This window comes from Microcebus murinus, chromosome 8 (genome assembly GCF_040939455.1).
Source record: "Microcebus murinus isolate Inina chromosome 8, M.murinus_Inina_mat1.0, whole genome shotgun sequence".
NCBI lineage: Eukaryota > Metazoa > Chordata > Mammalia > Primates > Cheirogaleidae > Microcebus > Microcebus murinus.
This window is the reverse complement of record NC_134111.1, coordinates 83,967,302-83,975,404: the sequence shown is the minus strand read 5'-3', so window position 1 is coordinate 83,975,404 and position 8,103 is coordinate 83,967,302.

Below are 8,103 nucleotides of genomic sequence, written 5' to 3'. Positions count from 1 at the left end.
CTGTAGCTTTAAATGGCAACAAACCCCTTTGATTTGTAAAGTAAGGTATAAAAGCATAAAATAAGATAATTGAAAATGTTTCAACAATTTAAATAACTTAATTTTTTTTTTTACTTAATTGAGTTTCTATTTGAAGACATTAAAGAAATTTTTCTCTTTGGGCATTTTTAGATGGCTTCTAGTTGTGAAATAGCCAGACTAAAGACAGCCTTTATAATTTACATTATGCAAAGCTTAAGGTCAGGCACCCTTTTCTGGGTGTGTGATTGCTGAGTGTGCAAGCTTCATCTCTGTCCTACCTCTCCAGATTCATTACAGACCAGCTCTTAATAGCCAAAAGGGCCATAGGCTACATCTGTTGCTACTATTTAGGAAGACAGCAACACCTGGAATCACAAGAAAGTTCATATGGCCATTTCCCTTTCAGATAGGCAACTGAGACGGGCTGTTATATAAAGTGTTCAGTTATGCAAAGTCATTTCAGTCTTAAGCTGTTTATATACAGAAACACTGCCAACATTATGAATTTAGCTTACTATGTTTTCAACCAAGAAATCAAGCAATGAACACATTTGCATGTTCTGAAAGTAAGTAATTTTGATGTAGTTGATACCCAAAGGGAAGTTCTCCCCCAAATCTTCTCCTTCACCCCTGGTTTCACATCAGGATAGAGACAGCATTTATTGAACTAGTTCTTGCATTTTTCTTCTTAAGGCCAGCCTCTTTCATTTGGGAGATGTCTGGCCATGAGGAAAGGTGGTTTTTGGTTTTTTTAGTGAGAAAGTAAGTGGCCTGATTTTGATGGTTGTGGTACTTGTTGCACATAAGCCTTCAAAAATTTGTATTTGGCAGAACCATAGTCTTGGTTGTTTGAAAACCTTACATTACCCAACTGAGTTAATCAGGCATTACACAGCATTTCCGTGTCATAAATAGTAATCCATTGGCAGTGATAGTGGTGCATGATTGTGCAATACTCCAGATGTTAACCCTATCATGCCTGTCCTATGGGCGGTTTAATAAAGCACCTGGCATAGCAGCTGCCCAAGATAAATGATCGTAAGGAGTAACAATTATTTATAAGTACCAGAGTCATAAAATTATGGTGGTATGTTTTCATTACAATCCATGTGATTATTGATTTTAAAAACAAGTACAGAGATTCTGTTGATATAGGTGATGTTTTAACATCCAAAAACAATTATTTGGGCTTTGAAGACTCTGCAAAGTCTAAAACAACTGAATGTTAAGTCCATTTTAACTGGGATATGGAACAGGGCAAACCATACTGTGACCATATTTTCTATCCACATAAACCTATTGTGTAGGTATAGCTATACTGACTATAAATATAGTGCAAGTTATATCTATATATGGGCAACTAACTTCTTATAGGATGTGTTTAGAAAGCTGCATAAATAACCTCACCTCTGCCTCTTGATTGTGTTGTATATTGGTAGATAAGAGTCCTTATATCTTTTATAACTGAATTTAGCAGACAAAATTGATTCCTCCCTCTTCCCTACATTAGGACAGTTCTTCTGGTTTTGTTACCAAGGGACCAATCTAAGAGCCTAAGAATGTAAAAAGAGGGTAAAGCGACATGGAAGTTTGATACTAAAGAACAAGCCTCTGTAGAAAGGACATTGATCTTGTTATCTAAAGACTTGGGTTCAAGTCCCCCCCTTACTAGCTGCTGCCTCCGAAAAGTCACTAAAGCATACCTATTTTTGGTTACTTCATATATAAAGGGATGATAATTCATAGGGTGATGGTAGAGTGCCCAATTTATGTTTCAGATGAGAAGTTTTCCAGCCTTATAATTTTTGGTGTTAACCCTATCATGCCTGTCCAATGGGGCAGTTTAATAAAGCAGCTAGCATAGAAGCTACTCAAGATAAATGATTACAATCTTTGCTCACAGAGTATATCTAACTAACACCTATCTATCTATCTATCTATCTATCTATCTATCTATCTATCTATCTATCTATCTATCTATCTATCTATCTACTATAGTATGAATGTTTGCATTATCCTAAAACTCATATGTTGAAACCTAATTACCAAGTGATGGTATTAGGAGGTGGGGGCCTTTGTGAGGTGATAGGTCATGAGGCCCTCATGAATGAAATTAGTGCCTTTATAAAAGATGCCCCATAGAGCTGCCTTGGCCCTTTCATCATATGGGGTTACAAAAGAAAGGTGCCATCTATGAATTAGAAAGTGGGTCCTCACCAGACACTGGATTTACTGGAACCTTAATCTTGGACTTCTCAGCATCTAAAACTGTAAGAAATAAATTTCTGTTGTTTATAAGCTACCCAGTTTATGGTATTTTGTTATGGCAACTTAAATGGGCTAAGATACTGTCCATCTATTACTCTGTCAATTTATCTATCTATCTATTCATTCATCCAGGTGTGTGTGTGTGTGTGTGTGTGTGTGTGTGAGAGAGAGAGAGAGAGAGATTTAAACCCAGTAGTATACTTCCTTGATGTTTAATATCAAATGTCAAGTTCAGATATAAGCAAATTCCTTGATGGTTTTTAGTTGCATCAGGGTGCTATCTTAAATCCAAGATCCCTTTGATTAGGATGTGCCACTTTTAGAATATTATGTAATATCCCTTGGCTGATGACAACTTCCTCAGTGGCAAATACCACACTACTGCCATTAAATCAGCATCCCCTTCACCTTTCCTCTTAATAACAAAAATTACCCCCAAAAAGATACTTTAAAGGAATATCAGTTTCTAACACTAAACTTTTGAGATATCTACCTTATTATGAAGGCCCATTCTTCTGTTATTTATCAGTTTTATTAATGAATGATAACATAGCAGTTTAAAAGAGTCCTAAATTATACTGTAGTGTATACCCTCATATATTAATATTTACATATGATATATATTCATCCTTAGCTAAGAAACTCTCCTATTATGTTGGAAATATTTTCTACACTAACAAAATAACAAACACACAAACACACATACACAGAAACACACAGTCTTATTCCTGAAATAGACAACCCATTGTTTTTTAAACAAAGTGACAATAGGTGCTACCAGGACAAGCTGACTACACAACACACTTGTTGCTCAGTGTGGCTCTGCCACTTGTTCTGACATCATCTCTTAAATCTTGAAAATAAATCTGATATCAACACTGTATCCATTGTAGATCCTCTGTAGTAACTGGAGAGTGCAGGGAAACAAATTATACATCAAGGCCTTTTGCTGTGCTGTTTGGATGAGAACAAAAAAGGAACATCCAGACCCATAATTTTAAGCATAGTCTCTTTCCCCTAGCTCTTTCACTAAAAGACAGCAGAATTTGTTCCTGTGTAACAAATGTGTTTCTCATGTTTTGAAAATATTTATTGAGGATTTTTACATCCCAGTTTTTCTTCCAAGAATGTTGAATCACGATTGCTTTAATAGGACAAAGCAAGCTGACAGCCCACATACAACCTGTTATCAAGACAGCCTTGAAAATATGTTCTATTTCTAAATAGTCAAGAAACTTGTGTTTTTTAAAAAATTTCTTTACCATAAAGCTCTCTCCAATTGAATTGCCCTATTCAATACAGTGCATACTTAATAACAACCACTTTCCCTTCAAGAGAGACTACAAGGGAAGTGCCTGTTTATTTAGCTGATCACTTAGTTCTTTGTTGCCTGGCATAGGGTTCCATTGTACATGAAAGGCACAGAAGCAGCACCCCCATCCCAAATGATTTGTGCAGTGTTTTTAAAAACTTAGTGCCATGGAGCCATTTTCTACTTTGGATTTTTTGCTTTGTAGCCTGTTACATTATGCCTTAAGCTTACATTGCTTCCTAAAACTGAAGTTGGAATGAAAAATAAAGAAGATAACAGCATAAATTTTAGGTTTCTATACTGCTATTCTGTTTTAGGTTAAAAGTAGCTAGCTACTATTGGTGACTGTTTTCTTTACAGGTGACATGGATAAATTAAACAGATCTCTTCAGTTGCAAACTCTACGATGCCAGGGACCATTTTATCATCATACTTTCTCACTCTGCCCTATAGTGACAGCATTAGTAGTATAGAATCAGTACTTAATGCACCTGTACTAGAGCTTTTGTGAGAAAAACTGAGTCTAGCCTTCAGGAAATAAAATGCTGGCCATGAGTTTAAGGTGTTCTCAGGCAGTTGCCTTATTATGTACCCAGTTTGGTAGCTTTGAAAACTTGTTTTGAATAAGAAAATTGTGTTTGCTTGAAGTGATCCCCAATTCTTTATTTTTCTGATTTTCAGCAACTCCCAGTTATTTTAATATGTCATTAGTCCCTCCTTTTTATTGATATATTGAAAGGCATGTGGAAAAATAGGTTCATATGAAGAAATTATTGATTTAATATTTTCCTTTCTCAATGAGATTTACATTTTAATAGAGAAAGGATATACAAATGAGTAACACAAAGAATGTCCTAATAATGGTAGAATTTCCAGAAGTGGACCATTTCAGAGTGGTATATTTTGAGGGGCAAGAGAGCTTCCTGGCCTTGCTGGGAAGCTCACCTTCCTTGGTTTAGTTTCTACTAAGCCATACTGTCTGTTCTTACTTTTGAACATGACCAAGATGGCCCCTTGATTTATGAGTTGGAGGACTTGGAGGATTACGGTTCTCTGCTTTCTAGCCTGAGTCCTATTGTGCCAATGACTCTCATTGGAATAGGCTCAGCTTTTTGGACACTGCACCTTGGTCCACTGAGCTGTGTCTACCTGCCTGCTTCTGGACCATTTTCTACTTCGTCAGTTCTTATACTTTATTCTAGGAATGAATATTTGCCAAGCTCCACTGGTTTCCCCAGTCAGCAACTTTTATTGTAGCAAAACATGCCGCTAGCTTAGGCTTGTTTGGCTTTTGACTGTCTACTTTTTGTTTCTAAAACAGAAAAAAATCAGTCATTTTAACTGAAAAATAATTACCTAATCATTAACCTTACTTCATGGAATGCTTGCAAATCTGAACTTCTATCAATTCTAAATTGCTGTAATTCTATATCTGATAAAATAGGCTAAAACAAAGTAGAAAACATGGGTAGTGCTCAAGTTTGTCTTACTTAACAATATTGAGTACAAAATGCATTTTGAAAAAATAAATATTAACTCAATTACTTCTTAAATTTCAGAATTCACCTCTCTCTCACCTGCTCCCAAGATGAATTTTATATTTTCCACCTCTCATTCCTGAATCAGAGTTTCTCTACTTCTTGAGGCTCTGCTTAGATGGTACTGATTTTCTTTGATCAAGTTCCATCTCTACACAGTATTTCTCATCATTGTTTGTCACTTGAAAAATATATGTCATTAGTCATATAGATGACATAAACAAGGAATAGTTCAGTGGAAAGTATAATCAGAGCCAAGGAAAACATTATAGAGTAATTTTTATTGTTGCTGTTAATAAACTCTTCTTTGTATATAAAGACAAACTTTGAACAGAAGTTAATATTTATGGAATGTTTTCTATATGACAAGCACTGTTCCAAAATTATGAATATACTATTTAAAAAAATTATTATGATCATAGGAGGCAGGTACTATTATTATCCTCTATTTATATATGAGGAAACTGAAGCCCAGGTTATGAAAGCAAATTAACCCATGTCACACAGCTTGTAAGTGCCAGAGCCAGAATCTGAACTCAGAAAGTCTGGGTACAGAACCTGTGTTCCTTACCACTTCAATGTTGAATACCTACTTAGGGCAAAGGACTGTCCTGAGGCTTTTTATTTATCTTATATAAGCCTCAAAAACCCCTGGGGGATAGCTATCATCAGGTTCAGAGGATTTATTGGGCTTGTCAGGAAGCAAAAGTGCTGGGGCAGAAACCATTTGGATCCAGGATTCTTAATATCACGATACCAATATACTCCCAAATATCACCCATGGATTACTTATAACTATTAGGGGTCATATTTGATACATAGGGCCACACTTTTGTATAAAATGAGCATTGAGTACATGTTATTGCTATTGTTTTACATCTTTTGATTTTGTGGGTATATTTCATAGAAGTGGTGTCTAGTTCATTGTAGGAAAATGTTCTAGTATAACAAGGATATAGTTAATGGGGTCAACATGAATATACACAGCAGACAGTTAATAGGAACCCCAAATTGAAGTTATTAAGGTGTGTTGGGGAGATTGCCAGTTTTTTGTAGTCGTCAGAGCCAAATCTCTGACCTAGATTTGATCCAGGGTTGCTTTGGAAACAGAAGCATTTGATTTGCTTTTCCTAGTAAATTCCTTTGTTTAGGTTAAATACATCTGTAGCATTTAGTATTGTTAGTCCAAACTTCTGGTGACACTTTAGTCATGAAAACAATTATCTGGCCACTGGATGCCACTGTTGCTCAACCAGAAATCAAAAAATGGGAATTCCTGTGGCAATACAATATTAGGCAATTAAAGAGCATCATTGCTATTATTGACTGTGGATTTATGCCACCAAGCTATTTCTCTTGATGAATGCAATATCTATAGATGAGTTGCACTTGCTGAGGGCAGGTAAAGTTGAGAAAATATATAAATGGTTAGCAATGAATTTTTGGTATATTTTACTTTCAATTACCCTGCAATAAAAATACTTTTTTTTTTTTCCTGCTTAGTGTACTGTAGCTGACAGTCTCCATTAGTTATCAGCTAATGTTGCAGAGTAAGACCAAACAAGGTGTCATGGCCTCAAGCTATTAGATGGGCCTCTTCATCCTAACAAAGACCCTGGGGTGAAAATAGTTTGCATGAACAGTCACTGGAATATTATTCAGACTCCCTAAGCAATGCATTGCAGATTGAGAGAGTTACACAGCTTCTCCATTTATAACAGGAACAAATAAATTAAAAATAGCTGTACTGTGTACCTTTAAAAAGTAACATAAAAATGGTGTGTGTTTGAAGAGATCAGACAAGGTTTGGAAGAAAAATGCTGAAGTAATAAATAAACATGAGGTCAGTTTAGGAACAACCATAATTGCTTTGTATGACAAGATTTGCATAGGAAACACTTCTGATTAATGTACAGTGAAGGCCACTGGAGTGAGAACCAACCTCAGTATCTTTGCAGGATCTGTGCCTTCCAATCTTGAAGGTACAGATTTAGCTAGCACAATTAGTCACTGTTTACTGAAAGGCAGATAGAGTCACAGTTCCTATTTAAATATTTGAAATTATTATTTTTATCTTGCCAGCTATGTTGATTTTATTTATATGGTTAAAAAAATAAAAGTGAAAATTTTACATTAGTAGTGAATTTCCATTCTTCATTTTAACCATATTTAGAAAACAGGCAGGTGAGTTTTATCGGGGTGATTCTTTTCAAGTCATAAATTTGAATGTATAATACCTTTGCATACATGCATGAAAGGTTTCAATTACCTGAAACATCTATTTTTTCTTGTTATTTAAAAATATAATACCTTTATAGTCTGTCTCTTGACTAGTTTTATAATTAGCACTTTTTTATTATTGATATTTGCTGGCCTCACATAGTGTAGTGAAATTCTGTATTCAATACTTTAAAAAAATAGTCACTTTAAATATTTATTAAAAATACTTTTAATTTCTTCCCTGATTTAAAAATAAAATGTAATGTAATCATTTTCTTTCAAAAACTTAAACATGTCAGGGAGAAAGTATGTGAAAAAGTAAAGGGAAGAGGTCTTATTACCTCTAGAAATATCTATTTTGGGATTTTTAAAAATGTCAGTGTCTAAACTGGAAAAAGGCAATAGGACACTAATTAATTAGAAGAAAGTAGAAAGTATTTTTTCCATTTTATAGCAAAAACTTCCATGAAATTAAACATGTATTATATATATATGAAAATATATATATTAGTAGCTAACATATATTCTTTTCACAGAAAATACTACAAGATAAGGTTGTGCTTCAATGCAATCATATGAAGACATAATCAAAATTACTTCTGTAGTTTGTGGTAAATACTTTCACTGATTCATTCTCTTTAGATCATATTTTGTGAGAGTTATGGTACAAAGAACATGATGACAGTATTTGGAACAATATTCTGAAAAGAATACTAGAGAGAGAAAAACATTTACAATATCATT